The following is an 18,121-nucleotide window of genomic DNA, read 5'->3' as shown; positions in this document are numbered from 1 at the left end:
TGGCGTGGTGCTCACTGTGTGTCGGGATCCCGTTTGAATGTAGTCAACCCATGTAACATTTCGATTTCAGAAAGAACGGAAAGTTGTTGTCCAAGGGACCTAAATTTTGTCGCTATGTGAGGCCTCCCAGACTCTAAGTGTTTTCCGTGCTCAAAACGTTGCACCCTTAGTAGGTCATGATGAAAAGACGGCTTTTGTTGATCAGACGGTGGGGAGATTAGATAAAATCATGGGAGACATGTACCCGAAAGAAAAAAGGAATTTTAAGGATGTAAACATGGTCAAGAATGAGATAGATTCACGGTCGTTAAAATTACTCCAAACATAAATCGGGGAGGTTTGGCATCCTCCCGATGAAAGCATTTCAAAACGAAGCTGAAAATGCCATGACTGTATTGTTCAAGAACTGGAACGGGAAGTTGGCAAAGATGAGAAGGGACATATGCACAGTGTTAAAGGAAGAAGATAAAGAGCAAGTTGCCAAAAGCATAATGAGTCAATCCAAAATATACCTATGTTTGAAATTTTTCCTAAAGGACCATAAAGTGGAGATGCCTCTTAGAGTGGTTGTAAACGAAAACGGAACGTGGCAAAAAGTTGTGTCTAAGTTTCTGCAGCATGGGTTAGGTCAGGTCAGTTTGGACAAATCCTTATCGCGGAGAAACACAGAACTTAGTCAGATCTTGGAACACAACCATGGGAGGAACAGTTCGGTGTTCTCCGTGGATATAAAAGATTCGTATTATTCTCTGGAAAAGAAGAGGTTGATGAACGCCGTGAAGGAGGTGCTAGAGTTGAATCTGGTAACGTTTCAATCAGAATCGGGCGTAACAGTGGAAAGCTTCCTTACCGTGTTGGATCTCTATTTGAAATAAACAGTCCTCGAATACAATAATCTAAATTACATCCAGAGAGAAGGTGTATGCATAAGCTCATCGGTCGCTCCGTTGTTAGCTGAGATATACCTCAACAGTTTATTGGATAGAGTGTTGTTTAACAGCTAGGATGATTGAGTTGTCACCCAACGTGGGCTTCATCAGAAGATATGTAGATATTTTTCTCTGCACGTTTGAAGAAGGGAAATTGGAGTATCTTGAAAAGCTTATTAAGTCAACGGCCCCGGAGTTGCATTTCACAGTAGAAAAACCAGAGAACATGTTGCAGTTTTTGGACTTGCACATTGTGGGTCGCTACCTGATCGACGCCCGATCGGGACGTGCCTCGCTCGCTCCCCAAGAAGTCACCGACACAGTGCGTGTTCAAAAGAGTTTACTCAAACTCACGTCGTCTGCGAGCCGCTCGTCGCTGTCGTCCCAATGACCTCCCTGACCGGTCCCTTTCGAAGTCGGCAGCCCAAGACCCCTTCCTTTGTCTTCGTTCCCCTTTTTAGACCTTCCCAAGTCCTTGCCCCGCCGACCGTCCAATCGGGAACCTTGCTGCGACCGACCCTCCGACGTCAGCGCTGGGTGAGGGGGCGCTTGCCCCATCCCTCCCGGAGAGCTCGGACTTTCCGCGACTGGACGGCGACGTGAAACGGGAAGGTCACGGGGAACGAAGGAGCGCCCGGCAGCACGGCGACAGGGACCGGCGAGGTCACGGAGCGCGGAGGAGCCAGGGAGAGGGTCCCCACAACATTCAGGTGAGAAATTGCTTATGTTGGGAATACGGTAAGATGGCTAAACCGGTGCTTCCCAAACAAAGTTGTCACTCTAAAATTATTAAGGCGGGAGTTGCAAAATCATTAATTGGTAATGGGCTAAAAAGGTCATGTACCCATTTCATGAGTCAAGCTTTAAAAAGACAATGGGGAAGACTGGAGGACGCGGGGTATGAAGAAACTTTTCTAAAACGACAACATTCTATTCAAATCAGAGACAAGCGGGGTGAACCAAGTGTGAGGAACCGACGAGTTGCTATACCGTATTTTCACGATATTTCCCATAACATAAAAGCGTCGGCGAAAAAATTTGGCGTAGAAACAGTGTTCACATCCGATTTTAAGTTATGCAAACTTACACCTTTTGAAGCGAAACGGGAAGTTTGCCAGAAGGCACATCGCAAAAAGTAGGTACCGTGTGAGAATTCTGTGGTTTATGAAATTTTTTTGGAGTGTGGCTTTAAATACGTAGGTCAGACGTCCAGATGTCTAAATGATAGACTGACGGAACACAAACGGTATGTGAAAAACAACGCGTCCAATTCCGAGTTAGCCAGGCACCTGCTAGAGTAATAATTGTAAAGCCAACTGGTCTGAAACGGAAGTAATTCCCAAAGAACGTAATGATATGAAACGTGTAGGTCAGGAAACGATTCGTATAAAAACGTCTGGCAACTGTATAAGTCGGGCGTCCTTGTAGTTTGGGAATGCGTAAACGAGCGCTTGCAAGCGTAAACGATTTCTACGCTTGTAATCTTTTTTTTTTTTTCTTTTTTTGTAGTATTAACGGTGTTTATATGTGTATCCTTGGACTTGTTCGAGAAAGTCGCAGTGTTTAGCCAATTGTGGTTCGTTGTAGGAGGGCAATGTCATTCTCAGTTTTGGAGATGGCCCCAGTTCCGGCTGCTAGCAGTCTCTAGTATTGTTTCTTTGGACTAAGTGAGTTGTTAGAGGAAACGCAACTTTGAAGGTCAAACCCTTTCTTAGTGTTCAGTAGTGATTCACCTACGTTCGCCGGGTGGCGGTGGTTATGCTAGAATGTGACCCTTTCTGTGAGTGTTTCACAGCCGAGGTCAAGGGAGATAAGAGAAGGTTTACCCAAATTTCATTGTCCTCCTATCATTCTTTTTTTTTTTTTTTTTTTTTTTTGTAGAGACAGCGTTGGAGTTGTGGTATATAGAGCGTGCACGAAATAAACTTTGCAGCCGAGTTCGAGACGTTGCCTCCTCTTTTTCTACCTTCTGTTGTGTTCTCTTTTCTGCCCCAGTCTCAGGTTTACAATCATGTTCAACTTACACCAGCTCGCCTGCACTCTATTTTTTCTGACCAGTAGTAAGCCCAGGATCAAAGACTTCGCATATTGCGCGCTTTCGGCACCGCGAGTCGCCCCCATAGGTGGAGGTGGTTTTCGCGTCGTCCACTCAAAATATGACGCACTGATATTTGGTTACTCTCTGCTTGCCCGCTGGCTTGCCAGAACCCGAAGAGACATGGAAACGGCAAAAAAAGGTGGACTCTTAACTACGATTGCAGGACACTCCGGCGGTTTTTTCATGGTCGCCGATTTGCCTCAAAATAAGCTCAACACATCGATAGACATGGCTCTACGAGTTCCCCAAGTATTGAGTGAAAATAAAAAGAATTCGCGAAGTTATTGAATTTTCGAATTTCGTTTTCACCGTGTTTCTCAAACCGGGAGCCCCTACTGGCAACATTGAAGAGTGACGACAGAAATGGTACGAAGTGGGCAGTAAGCCATGTTTCCAACTGATTACAAGACGTTTGATGGTGAGAAAAGAGTGTTTGGTAATTGATTCACTGAGAAGCACGCAAAAGACACTCGACATACTCTGTTTAAGACTACATGCACGACCTGAAAGTCTGTACCATGTGTGACGACACACCACTGAAGAGCGCGCGAAATTTCGAATGCTGGTTTCGGCATAATCTTCATTTACGGTTTTCGCAATTGCTATTTTGAATTTCGAGAAAATGAATAGCATACCATGACGACTGAAGTCCGGGTAGTCAAAACATGCAATTTGTTTAGGTAGTTCAAAAAACGGCCGGAGTACCCCTTTAAGTATCTATTCCACGATTACAAGAACTTCTATATTAACCTGTATTCAACATTCTCACAAGGTGGAGAACACTGAAGCACACTGGCAACAGCGTTAACAGATTGCATTTTTAACTTTCATGCGGTCAGGGTAGAAAACCGCCAATGCTATCAATTAGGTGTGATCCTTTGAAGGGACACAACGGAATTTGAAATATTCCAGTCGTGTCCGAAAATAGGTTGAATATGATCCACAATATCCGTAAATGACAATCGCACGTTTGCATTTTGAGTCTGGGTAGCTGTATTTTTCGTTATAAACGGCCCACTCTGGCAAGCGCTCGAAGGCGGCCCAGCGGAGACCACGTGACATCCAACGCAATCGTGACGTAGGTCGGCTCGGGACGAGCAAAGCTACGGCGAGGCTGACGTCGAGAGGATGGCCTAGTCGTTCCAGCCACCGAAGCGGCTGCTTTTGTACGAATTTTGAGTGACGGGTTAATCGTCTATACACCAACTCATGTTTACAAATTTATTGGTCTTGGCAACCCAAGACCAATACCAACTAGCCCAACACACAGCTTTGATAAGCTTTACAAACAAACCGGAGCGCCCAGAGCGCCCCTAGCGGACGCCATCGGCGCCGCGCATGCGTGAGGGGGTGTGGGCAAAAAGCTCGCCGTCGCCCATAAACAAACCATTGAAATGCGATGTTGTCGGCGCCGGTGTGAGTCCCCGCGCTCTTTTTCGCGTGGGAACTGTTGATTCTACGTCCTCCTAACGATGTCTGACTACTTGAGCAGCGTCAGCGAAATTAACGAGGCTCGTTACACCGCAAAACTTCGCGTGAATAATCTGACATGCGGCGATTCATTCCGCGTGGACGCCGCAGAACGTACGCTAAAGCCTGATTCACGTGATAAGATTTCGCTTGCAATTTTCAGTAGCGACGTCGCTCGGACTGCAAAAGCGTGAACCGTAGCTGAGATGGTCGACGGCGATACTGAAAAAATTGAAAGCAGAATCTAACCAAGTGAATCAGGCATAACAAGTCGGTGATGGCCACTGGTAACAATGATCAATATCTCCTTGTATCTACTGTTTACGTCGAGCCTGCTTACCAACCTTCAAACTTAAGTCTCTTAAGGCCTGCACTTTATTCGTATCGAAAGTACCGGGCCCACGTTTGGTCTACGGGCCGGTGTCCTCTAAAAGAGCAGACGACAAGCAGAAACGTTAGAAAGAGCAGACGACAGTTCGAACGATCAGGCGACCGTTTGAACTTGAAGACGCACTAAACGTAGTCCGCAGGTGGTCCGTACAACTTGACGGTTTTGCGGCGTTCATTTTGGAATCAAACAAATAAATTTGATGGCCAGTGGTATCCGTGAATTTAACTCAAAATGCTTCCCGCCCAAGCAATCGTGGTCCGACGGCGTCTGGTTTTCCCTTTTCACGGCACATATCCGCGTTCTCGGACGAACCGAGCGCATGAAAACTGACCTTCAAACCTTTCTCGACTCTCTTGGTACAGCCCCAGTCGCAGCAATTTTGACAAGGCAAGTTTTTGTCTGGTTGGTGGTTCCTTTCAAAACAACGCAGGAATACACGTCTCAAATGGGCACTTCCGCCCACAGCCCCAGACCGGAAGTGCGTCCGACGCGCCACCACCGCGCCGTGACGTAACAGATGAGTTCGTGTATAATCTTGTAGGACAATAGACTTCTGCGACACACAAGACATTCTCGGGAAGAGGGGAGTTCCTCTTTCCCCTCTTCTCGTCGTGGCCGGAGGCGAGACACTCACCGTCAGTAGCTGTCAAGGTTCCTAGACGGGCATTATAAGCGACGCGTTAGCGACATCCACCAGGTGCTCTTTGCTAATTGTTTAATTAGTTTTAAAATTCCTGTTCGACTTTTTTTAACAAGATATTGGTATGTTCGATGTGATACTGCTCCTTTGAACACAGACCAAAAAATGAGCGCCGAAATTTCGTTGCAGTACCCCTTTAACAATATGCCAATATTGTGCCCCCCCCCCCCCCCCATATCAAACATGAAAAACAAAAATCCGAGATCACTTGTGCCAATTAGCATTCAGTGCGAAGAATACAAAGGCATCGCTACCGAACACCAAACTTACCCACTCCAATCAAAAACAAAAACCTCAAGAGTATAAAAGATATAAATCCTTTATTTTGGCAGGTCACGTGTTATTTCGTTCCGATCACAAAACGCCGTAATCCGATATGGTCTTCACTTGGGCCAATGAACCAATATTTCTAATTTTTGCCAATCGTCACTTTCTTAACTTTGTTGCATACAAAACTGGTGGGGAATCACCAAATACATCTTGCCATTTCAAATCTGAAATTAAACGCACCAGGAGAATTCGTGTATGCCCTGGGAAACCTAGTCGTACGCACAATTCTATTCGGATTTCCCCCACCCAAAAAAAAAACTTTGCAAAAATTTGGCTTGGCCTAAATGGTCGAATGCATTTCTCGTGTGCACCCGTGGGGAGAGCAGCCGAGACGATGGGCAACCCCGGGAGGCCAAATAACCCGAGGTTTCGAAACTTCCGAAACCCAAACCGCGTCCGAGCGAACCGGGAAGTGACTGCAGCCCTGCGGAGGCGGCCCCCACCGGCGCCCTCGGACGAGGTGCCTTGGCCGTCTTTCCCCACGGGCCGTGGCACTTTGCAAGTCTACACAAGGCAGACTTCTGAAGGTGGTGTGAATAAGAGGACTGGAGAGGAAAAACAAAATGGCTCCCACGTGAAAAAGAAAAGAAAATAGAACAGGGAAGAACAAGAACTAGAAAACAGTCAAAAAGGGAGGCATGAGTTAGGGGCACCACTGAAGTAGTTTTAACGCACACACGCTCCATACCGCACAGTAAACAGTCTCAAATGTACACACTTGCTCTCTTGCAATGACTCATTCACGTGGACAACACGCTGTCCCACATTCCTGTCTAGCAGTCCAGAAGATTCACTAGTCTCTTCAATTCAAAAAGTTATTTGTTTCGCATTCACCACACAGGCACTCAAAAAAAAAAAAAAAAAACCCTAGACTTGCTTTTGGCAAACTCCAACAGTGGTGCATATTTACATTGAAACGTTTGGGAGAAGAAACAAAATTAAAACAAGATTCCGAGCCTCTCCATCCACCATCGAAAATAAAAAGAGCCCGTTTTCTCACTTGCCACGCAACTGCATGGGCAAAAGAAAAAAAAAGTCTGTTACACTCTTACCTAAAGCAAAATTTTTAGGGAAATAAAAAAAAAAATAGATGAACACAAGATTAATCTATTTCTTAATGTGCTCCAACCCAATCACTGTAAAGAAATTCAGCAAATTTATAGTAGTGAACATATTTGGGAGCAAGTAGAATTTCCACATTTCATGCAGCAGATTTCGAGAAAAAAATAGGCCAAAAATATTGTGACGATGAATGAACAGTGGATAAAGGTCGCCCCCTCCCTCACCCTCCCCAACACACTTCCCTTCTTGGCCAAATGCTACCGTCAGTTGTTCACAAAACCAGACTGCCGGCGCCACTGCAATAGCGATCTCTTACTTTTTCTGACGTGTTGGCACCACCCCACCGCTGAGAAAAACATAGGTGAAAAGTGCAGCAGTCCCTGTTGCTTCTGACTGTGGTCTCCTTTGGGGGTAGAGGGAGAGAGAGCCCTCCCCTCGTCCCCCTGTCCCTTGTAATAGAGTCCCACGCAACAAACAAAGAAAATTCCCCACACAGGACTTGCGGCGGCCTTGGCGGAGGGGTGGTCGGGCCTCTTCGAAACGCCAGTCGCCTCAACGATCGCCTCTTTTCATTTGTTTGGTCCTGTACACGAGAGGCACGGCAGGCGGGCAAACAATTTGGGGCACGACGGAGGAAGCCAGTCCTGGTGAGCATCCGCAGAGCGACGACAACGAAACGGAGAACGAAAATGTTTCTCCTCGGCCAAGGCCACGTCCAGCTCGGGGAGGGAGGGGCTCCTTTGACTTGCGAATAAATTATGAGGGATGAGCACTTCAATAAATACTTGTTCACTCAGGCACGCTCAGTTCTCTTCCTCTCGTTTCTTGTCGACTTGAGCACAGGCACGCACACACATCCACACTCGCTCTTCTGTACAATATGGAAACAGACTTCTGGGAAGTGGTGTACAAAAAGTTCTGCAAATGAAAAGAAAAAAGGAGGCAGCGGTTACTGGTGGTGCTCCAAGCACAGCACGAAGTACCTTGCAATGATACACCAGAGAATAAAAAAAAAGTCTCTAGATGGACTGGCTAAAGTCGTATGCCTCTAGGTTTCACATTTTTCCCAATTCTAGTATAAAGCTTGCGGGTTACTTTTGTTAAAAGCCGGAAATTAATCTGGCTTCGTCGACTCAATGGGCTTTTAAGTCCAATAGACTCAAAATATTGAACACTTTATTCTAAACCTAGGTTAACGAAAACTGTGGAGCAGTCGTGACAAACGCACAAGCAACTTTATGGCAAGCACTACGCATTAATTAGAAAGCTACACCTCTAAACCTAACAAACATTTTTTTGCCGAGTGTATAAACTCCGCGACTGAAGTTACTTTCCCTGCGGCTCAGGGTCGTAGTTATACCGACCCTAGCGCGATGCAACCAACATTTTAATCATTGCTGTAGCAGCCACTGCTGCTACTTGTCCTCTCTCTTTAAAAGGGTCCAGGATGTGTAGAAGGTCACCCATCTCCCTTGAGGGAAGAGTGGACTAGAAATCAGTGAGTAGCGAGATTTAATCTACAACGAAATTGGCATCAGGTAGTGCCATATGAGCCAAGCCTTCACAGATTCGAATACCAATGCTTATTACAATGCAGGGCACTAAAAAAACCCACTTGTACTAAGAAAGTAACACCTGCATCTAGTCTCCCAAAAGACACTCAGAAATAAAGAGCATCTAGCAAATGCCACCAGCACTAATGACCACATGGCCATGATAAACATACTATGTAGGAGTTGAAGAATGTATCGGCCTACTTGCAGCATGCTAGCTGGCTGAACTGACAAGACAACCATTTGAATCTGGCAATGTCTTGCATCACGTAACCAAAACACTTTGCTCAATGCCATGGGACGCAAGTCGTCAGTCGACAAGGAGGATTACATTATGAGATGGTAATTATGTTACAGACGCATCAGCAGGAAGAGGTTTGTAGTGGACAAAGCCGGCAGTACATGATGCAAGATACTGGAAGTTGAAATGACAACCTGCGCGGTTTGTGGGCTGTCATCGACGTCATCAAACAAGCTTAGAGGGGCACTCGAGTGGATTCCGAGATTGTGTATTTAAGGTGACAACACAATCTAAGGGGGGGAGGGGAGGAAGTGGCCAAGTGGGCTCACGCGTCTCAGCTCGGAGCGTGGAGCAAAAGCTTGCGCTGGGAACCTCCTGGGTTCGATCCCCGCCGCCCCCGCCCGTTTCGATCTGGATGAGTTTCGTACCGGCAAGCGTTTGTGTGATCACTACTGCGTGATGCACGTTAAAAATCCCATGTTAACAGTTGTACTGCACTGGCTAAATTTCTCATCTACAGCTAAGAGATTGATTACCCATTGAGGCGCATCTCCATCAAGGCTGTATAAACATAAAGAGCAAACCAACTTAAGGGGGGGGGTGCACAATTCAAAAACGACGCAGGCCAAAAAATTGTTTCTTGGGATTTGGGATTTGCGCAGGTTTTTAACATCTGGCAGACAGGTTTTCAATATCTGGCATCATCGCATGGGTTGCTGTTTTAAGCACATCTCGCAGTGTCATGTCCGTGGGCCGCATTTTGTCCACGCTTGATCTACAGGCTCTAAGCATCCTAAAATCCTTCAATTCCACTTCTGGGTGGAAAATTTCCCAATTAAAAAATCCAATAAAAAAACGTGATACGCCCCTTCTGTACCTTGAAGCAGACACCGGGGGGTGCCGTCAGACAGTTTTTTTATTAACTGCTGTATTAAAGGGGGGGGTGCAACTATTTCCGGACTTCGGTCAAAGATTTCTGGAAGTTGCCCTCCGACACTTCTGAAGTAAAGAACAGAAAATTGATTTCACCTGCGTGTCCTAGTTGTTGCATAAAAAAAAGATAAAGATTGGCATTTCGGGCACTCCTCAACTCACTCCCAGCCTTCAGGGTGACACCTGGTCCCCCTCCTAGTGAGGTCATTCGGAGTGCCGTGTAGCTTCCCGTGTGCTCCCTCGGAGAGCCCTTCCTCTCCCTCTCTCTGCTGACATTAGCGGGCGTTATGCTGCAGCTTAGAGCCGAGCGAGGTCACGTGATCGTTTCGCCGTAGCTGCCACTTGGGGCTGCAGGTGGGGGAAAAAGCTTGACTTTTGCTTTGCAATTATGCAGCAGAATCGCGACATTTTTGATGAAGGAGGTGTTTTCATTATGCTCCGGGACACAATAAACAATGACGATATGCAAATTCTTTTAATCATAAAATTGTTGCACCGTTTGCACAGTTTGCGAAAAATGTCAAAAAAGTCCGTTTTTAGAAAGTTCAATATTTCACTTCCACGGGCATTTCTCCTTGCAATCACGAAGTTTTTCCGCTGAAAACTATATCTAAGTGGCCTAATTAATTACTTACAGCAGCTCAGGTACCACAATATCTACTAAAAACATGGAAAAACAAGTTTTTTTGCACTCCCATAATCCGCGACGACACAACCGAGCGCAGCCATCTTGGTATCAAATGAAAGAGCATTTCGTCATCCACCCGTTTCCCGCGTCTGCTCTCGTCTCCCACGTAAAGCAGACAAAAAAAAAAAACTTCAACCGCCCATAAACAGGAAGAGCGGCGTCCGATTGGACCCCATCGCCACGTCACCCACGGCGCGTTTCGTAATTGGCCGGCTCCATGGTTGCCCCTCGCAACCGCCGCCGGGAGAGCGGCGAGTCGTCTGCTACCTGCGTGCGCGAAGCCACTCTTCCATTGCTCTTTGTTCCAGCAAGAAGTGTGCATCTTATATTCGTTTTGCCTCGCGAATATCGGCTTGAAAGTAACAGTTTTCAGCTAGTTTTCCTTTGGATATTTCATCGCAATGGGACACTCGTTCCCACAGAAGCAGAAAACGAAACAATGTTTCAGCGAACACAAACGCAAGGCCTGGAATTGCGGCAGAAAGAAACCGAACGCTCCGGACGATGTCCCTTCGAACGAATCAAAGGTGATTTTCAAGTCGTCTCGTGCAGCATCACCGGTGACCCAGGATGCCACTGAACTCCCTTCTACCTCAAGTGCTGGATGTTCTACGGAGTGGTCACATTGTACCTCGCTACGTGACTACCAAGGAGGCGCAGGCATTGTCAAAAACTATTGCGGAGCGTCATCAAGCCCACTCCTGAACACCCACCGAACAAAGGTATAGCCAGACGGAGAAGGAGGCTTTGGCAATCACCTGGGCCATTCAGCGATTTGATGAATACATCCGAGGTCTACAGTTAGCGGTGGAGACCGACCACCTGCCTTTGACATCTTTATTCGGTAGCATGGATGTAGATATGCTGCACCAAGGGTTCAACGCCTCCACCTTAAATTGATGATGGCGACGGACGACACTTTGTTCAGGGCGCCGTTGGAACAGGCATCAGCGGTCAGTGCCGTGGAGCTCTTCGTCAAGAGCGTGGTCCAGGGCATCCAGGACAAGTCACCAGTGAGACTTCACAGGTTGCATCAAGAGCAAGCTTCAGACGGCAAGTGAGTCATTCTCTTGAAGTACTGTGAACAAGGCTGGCCTGTGAAACCTAAGGTGGCGGTGAATCTCCTCAAGTACTGAAAACATAGGGGCGAGTTCACGGCGTGCGACGGGTTGCTCCTCAAGGGGAGTTGCCTAGTCGTCCCAGCATCACTTAGGGTGAGATTCTTGGGTTCATCCACGAGGGTAACCAATGCATGAATCGTTGCCGCGCTTGAGCACGTGACTTGGTGTGGTGGCCTGGTCTGAGTAAACAGATCAAGTCCATGGTGGAGGACTGAACGGTGCGCTACTACAAGGATTCAGCGTGCTGAACCTCTCATCTCATCACCTTCCCCCGAAGTCCCCTGGCAGCAGCTGGGAATAGATTTGCTTCATTTCAACGGTCGAGACCTCTTGTTGATTGTTGACTACTTTTCGCGGTACCCAGAAGTTATCACACCCAAGAGCACTACATGTTACTTAGTACTTGGTGATCACTGCTGTGAAGGGCGTGCTTGCGCGTTTTGGCAATTCACAGGTCGTTTGCAGCAACAACGACTCGCAGTTTGCAGCTGCTGAGTTTGCCAACTTCGCGCGGACTACGGTTTCATGTACACAAAAAGCAGCCTGCACTACCCGCAGTCCAATGTGCGATCCAGACCGTCAAGGACCTACTGCAAAAGGGCGACGATCCGTTCCTGGCACTCGCAGTCTCCAGGGATACACCGAGGAGATTCGGATTCAGCCCGGCGCAACTTCTGATGGGACGGCAACTGCGGACCAGGATGCTCAAACCACCAGAGAAGTTGAAACCCGAGTGGTCGTCGACGGAGGTGTTCCTCGAGAGGGACAGGCAGGACAAGCGTCGACAGATGGCTGATAACAATCAGTGGCATGTGGCGAAGGAACTGCGTGGGCTTGCTGGGGGCGACAAGGTGTGGGTAAAAGACTCCCTGTGCAGTGCGACGGTGCCGAGTCGAGCACAGTGCCCATGGTCATACATAGTGGAGATGCCACAAGGGGTTCTGCAGCGGAACCGGAAGCACCTGGTTCCGTACCGTCCAGGAGCCAGCCCAGTCACCTGGCCCGGAACCTCCCAAACATGAGCAGCATGGCCCCATCAGTCTGGCAGCCCCTGAGGTGGTGAGCCCAAGACCCCCGGTATCCCAACAGCCCGAAACAGTCCAGTGTGACCGGGCAGTTATCCCTCCTCGACGTTTGAATTTGTAAATAGGATTTTTATTAGAAGGAGAGATGTGGTGTGGCGCTAGTAACCTGTACTAATATACTCACCTAGATGGTGCCACGTGTTGTTAAGTTTGATGTGTAAATAAAGAAGTAAAGCAAGTCGCTTCAGTTTGCTACCAGCTCACAGCCTTGGAGTATGTTTCCTCTACAGTGGCCATTACCAACTTGCTTGTTCACACATTGTGTCAACAGTGTGGCAAACCTGGACCGACTCTGCAACAGTCAATGAAGCTTGGTCTAGCTGTGAAATTGGTGCCAAGTTGCCCAGTTTGCGGAGATATTGCAAGCGCGTGGTCATCTCCATGTAATGAAGGGTCTCGAGCATTTGAGGTGAATCTCCGTTCGATGCTGGCCACAAAGGCAGTTGGCAAAGGCCCTACCGGAATGAACGACTTTTGGGCAGCAATGAGCGTTTCACATTGTGGCTTACACCAGAAGACGTATCAAGAACGCGAAAAGAAGAATTTCCCTAGGGCATCAAAAGATGCTGTCACTGCAGCTTTCTCCAGGGCTGCCACCATTGTGAAAGAGCTGTACAAATGTATTGATCCTGAATTCACCAAAGATATCAGTCTTATACGGTGGCACGTGGAAAGCCCGAGGGCGCTCCTCCAACATTGCCGTGGGATGTGTCAGAGTTCTACATGGTCTGGTGCTTGACTCTATGGTTCTGTCAAACTTTTGCCTCAGATGTCAAGTGGCTGCTCCAGATTCAGAGGATGAGCACTATGCCAGATGGAAGGAGGATCACAAGTGCCAGAAACACACGAAGATAAAATCTGGAAGGATGGAGGTGGAAGCAGCGTTTATCTTGTTCGGTAGTTCTCTTGAAAAGCACGACCTGAGATATACAACCATGGTGTCCGATGGGGACAGCAGGACTTTTCTTGCACTCAGTGAGAACAGGGCTTACAATTTTGTACCTATCAAAAAAGAAGAATGTCTGAACCATGTGTCGAAAGGTATGGGCTCTGCACTGCGAGCGATTGCAGAAAAAAACGAAGGAGAGCTGCCATTGGGAGGAAAGGGCCGACTGACCCAAGACCTCATCAAAAAAATAATTAACTATTCGTTTGCAATGAAGAATTCCTCCAGCCTTGAAGAGATGAAGAGAAGAGAGTTATGGCGACATTCTATCACGTCAGTTCCACTGACAACCCACACCGTGACCTGTGCCCCCAAGGACCAGACTCATGGTGCTAACAGCAGCGTACTAAGGCACGAGAAGAGGAGCCACCTCCACACAGGTACAAGCTTCCTCAACATATGTGTGCTGCAATGCTTCCTATATACAAGAGGCTCTCTGACCCAGCCCTCCTACAATGATGCCTTGGAGCTAAGACTCACAGTGTAAGTCTCTTCACAGTGTAATTTGGTCTTTGCTGCCAAAAGAGCATCACGCCTCCCTTTTTGCAGTACAGGATGGCATAAGCGCAGCCATCGTGAGGTTCAATGAAGGGAATGAAAGTGCAATTAGAGCTTTCCCAAGGGCCAAGTCTGAGACTTGGAACACAGATGCTGCAACGTGCAAAAGAGAAAGATGCCGCAGGCTTCGGAAGGCAAAATATCTGTCAGAAAATACCAAGAAGAGGGAACAGAAGGAGAAGGAGCAGTACTGTGCCGGCGCCTTCTAAAATACCGATTTCATTTACATTTTTGCTATTCCCAGTTTCACCTGCATTTTACCAATAAACATTTGTCTTACATCTGCTGCTCGTGCTTTGGATATCTTGAGAACCAATCATCAGATTTTATTTCTGTCTGCATCAAAATGATCCAAAATGTTATATACAGGGGGAGAAGCTATTTTTGTTTCCAGACTATACTCTTGGGATTAATGATGCTAGGATTAGCTGTTACATGTTGCCAATACATGTGACCCCAAAAAGTTGTTATCAACAAAACGGCTATTTATTTAACTGTAAAATTATTTCAATAGCTTCTCCCCCTTGGGGCATGTCTTCGGCACATGTAGGCAAGGTTTCAAGGTTCTGGTACAGTTTGTTAAGTGAGGCTCTGCTGCACAAGCGAGAGATATGCATACCTTCATAACTTGGGAACATTTGGATGTAGAGACTTAGAATTTCACAGTTACTTGTACTGGTGTAAGTAGCATATGCTCCAAATTTCATTCAGTTGTCTAAAAAAATTAATAAAGTTATTGTCGATCCCGATGTCCCTCCTTAAGTCTGCTACACCCAAAGATCTGAGGCCAGATTCACGAAACGATCTTACACCAAACATGTGCATATGCAGTGATGTGATAGGCCTAAGCCGTTTTGGAGCACCTTTCGGAGCAGCCAAAACAGTGTTTCGAAGCAGCAAAAGTGGTTTGGAGCAGCCAAAGCAGTGTTTTGGAGCAGCAAAAGTGGCTTTTAAAGCAGATTCTAATAAAAATAAAAATATTTGTTTTAAATGCTGGACACACAAAGGCAATCTTGCTCGCCGAAAAAAAAAAACAATTATGGTCAAGTTCGGCCACCTGGGAGTCTTTCATGGTGTAACTGAAATGCCAATGACATGACACATTTCTTTTTGCTTTTCGAAACCTTCTGCAAGGCTGGAGCAAGCTTTGCTTTAGCTTAGGGTGGTAATGAATGTCCACTTTCAATGTCTCCAAAGAGACATTGCGACATCCCAGAAGTATACAGTGCTGTAGGCGTCGCCAAGCGATTCCGAAAAACCACTTGCCACCGTTTCACTGATTGCCGACGTGCCAGATTTTCGTCAAAAGTAATTAAATGTAAAACAATAAATTGCAAGCGTCCCGGCTGGTGCCTATGTCGTGCAATTATGTTCGCATCGCATGTTTGCAAGCACGTGAGGGCAACTCCAGCAGGCTTGAAGGTGCACGTGCTTCGTCTCGCGAGCGAAACGGCTGTTCGATCGAAACCGAAACCATGCCTCTCTGTTCCGTCGCCAACTGGTAGCCAAAAGTCTATGCAAAATGTAACTGCCCAGCATGCGACAAAAAGAGAGTCCAGCGCCGCGTGCTTGCCAGGCCGGCAGGCGAGGTACAAGCTAAACACAGAAAAAAAGAACCTGAGCGCATTGATGCCAGACGTCGCGAGCCAGGGTCGCTTTGTGCAACGACTGAACTCGAGACGAACAAGCGCGCTGTGCGAGTTCAGCGTGCAGACATTCCCTGCTTTGTTTTAGCTTACTTCAACATTTCTTCACGACACATTTTTCACGTACCGGGGTCCCTCTCGAAAGAAAGCCCACCAAGAGAAACCTAGGTAACCAATACTTAGACACAGCAGTCTTTGAGTTAGAGAGGGATTTTTGTAGCAGCGTATGTTTTAAACAAGAACATGAATGTCGATGAACATGCGGCGGTCCTTCTGTTTCAGTTTAGGAAGCTCGATATCTGCAACGTCGTGTGGCCGCTGATTTCAGGAGCGAGAGCTTCAGCTCAAAAAGTAACTCCCGCCGCGCCGAAACGTAGTTTCGTTTCACAGCATCACGTCATGGCTGGTACCCAGCACGTAGCGTCGCAGTGCACACACACAACGGCATCTATCGTTAAAAAAAAGAAACGCGAGACGAAACTTACGCTTACGAGACGACGAGAGCGTGACAGAAGAGACGGCATGGTGGAAGAAACCATGGAAAAAACCGTGGACGATTGATGTAGGGTATTTTGTGTCAAGCAGAGCCGTTTATTGAGAGAGTTTGGCCATACATTGGTTTGAATAGGCGAGCATCTCGGGCCAACCACAGGCCGCGAAACAGCCCCTAGCGGAGGTCATGTGCTCTAAATATGTGACGCGACTAATTTGAGCTGTTTTAGCTAGAGTGAAAAGGTTTAGCTCTCGGTTACTGAAAACTTTGTGCATGTGAGGTTTTAGTCACGCCAATATTCAAGTGTAGAATAAACGAACGTGCGCTCCAAACCAGGACCGACTTGCTAGAAACAGCGTCTCAGCTGAGACGGGGAAAGAAAGCACTGCCAAAGCCAGCGCACAAGCAGAGCGGGACTCCGCGTCTCAAGACGCTCGCGCGCCCCACCCTTTGAACTGTTTTCTTTCAGCCAGTCTCAGGACGCTGTTCTAGCAAGCCGGCCCAGAGCGAACAAACATCAGCAGTGCAGACAAAGGCATGGGCACGAGCACGTGGTTATGGAAAGCGCCTCCTATGCACGAGTTCTCGTACAAACAAAAGCGTTTTGCTGAGCCATGCTTACGCGCCTGTGCCTTTGTTTTCACTGCCGACATTTGTGAGATGGAGTAGAGAGGTCGAGATTGAACGCTTCTATTTCACGCTTTAAACGTCATTTGCAATATTGTGACGTCGCGGTCTCCTGATTGCTCGACGCTGTGTCACAAATTTAGCTTACGCTCTAAGCGTGGGGGAATATTCGGCGCTGGCAGCGGCCTTTGCTCCGCCTATTGGCCAAACTCTCCGAATACACGGCTCTGGTGTCGGGCAGCCGTTTGTGCCACCTAGCTCATGCATGCTCAGTTACGGTACTTAGCTTAGTTTCGGTTTTGAAAGGCGAGCAAAATTGGCCCCTTGGCGCAGGCTTGGCGCAGATCACCCATATTTTGGCAAATGTAGCAGGTTGTAGGAGGGTTAGCCCCTTGGCACAGTTTGGCGCAATTGGCGGAGCAATCACATCACTGGCGTATGACAAAACACTAACAAATTGGTATTCACGAAACAAAATTATCGCAACTTTTGCGCAGGTTACGATGAAACCCTTTGACAGCTCCGGAGCTGTATTATGCACTTTTTACGATCAAATGAACTTCATTGCTCAGTTACTTGGTCGGACGATCAACGGACATTCATTTTTCTATGCGATCTTCTCGCGCGCCCCGATTCCAAGCAAGAAAAAAGAAAGAAGCACTTGAAACCAACCCCAACAACGTGAACGCTGTATCCCTAAAAACCCGGGAAAAGCAACAACGGCAACAATCCCGATGACCAAGAAAGCTTGGCAGAATTTAGGCCTAGAAGGCACTCGGACCTGCACCAAAGCACGCGTTGCTCCGACTGTCCTTGGCGAAGACTGTCTGCCCACGACCTGCTGAATGGAATATGCACGCGCAACCCTTGTGGACCCTTCCTGTACTAGTAGTTTAATCCCCAAACTCAATTTCAGATTAAGAGGTCAACCTCTTCCCCTCTTTTTTCGACAACAGCGGTGACAAACACTGTCGTCAAGAAGGGACTCTCACATATTCTATCTCCTTGTTTTGTGCGATATGGAGCTCAAATAAACGCAGTATACATTACCTTTGCAACATGTATGCCATTTTTATTCTGACACAGCAATATGTCACTGTCGAGCTATGACAATACGTGGGAGCTATGCGATGGCGGTCCAACCTTTTTTTGCCGAGACTCGCGTCAGTATTGAGTTGCAATCGTAAAAGATTGATCCCGAACTGCTTACCAAGACGCAGTCCAACACTGCGAATCCAGCACTTCGATCT

General features: G+C 47.3%; 1 protein-coding gene and 1 pseudogene across 1 annotated transcript in view; both read right to left on the bottom strand.

The window, feature by feature from the left end:
- Positions 1–5,889: 5,889 nt before the first annotated feature.
- On the bottom strand, positions 5,890–6,495 carry LOC8035090 (annotated as a pseudogene).
- Positions 5,890–18,121, bottom strand: part of LOC8040305 (ATP-dependent RNA helicase me31b) — a 58,984-nt gene continuing 46,752 nt past the window's right edge. The window contains exon 12 of the mRNA XM_029974019.4: positions 5,890–7,898. The gene's annotated coding sequence lies outside the window, so the exon portion shown is untranslated. The remainder of the gene's footprint in view (positions 7,899–18,121) is intronic.

Source organism: Ixodes scapularis, unplaced genomic scaffold (assembly GCF_016920785.2).
Source record: "Ixodes scapularis isolate PalLabHiFi unplaced genomic scaffold, ASM1692078v2 PGA_scaffold0__279_contigs__length_252992795, whole genome shotgun sequence".
Classification (NCBI taxonomy): Eukaryota; Metazoa; Arthropoda; class Arachnida; order Ixodida; family Ixodidae; genus Ixodes; species Ixodes scapularis.
This window is presented reverse-complemented; position numbering and strand designations above follow the sequence as displayed.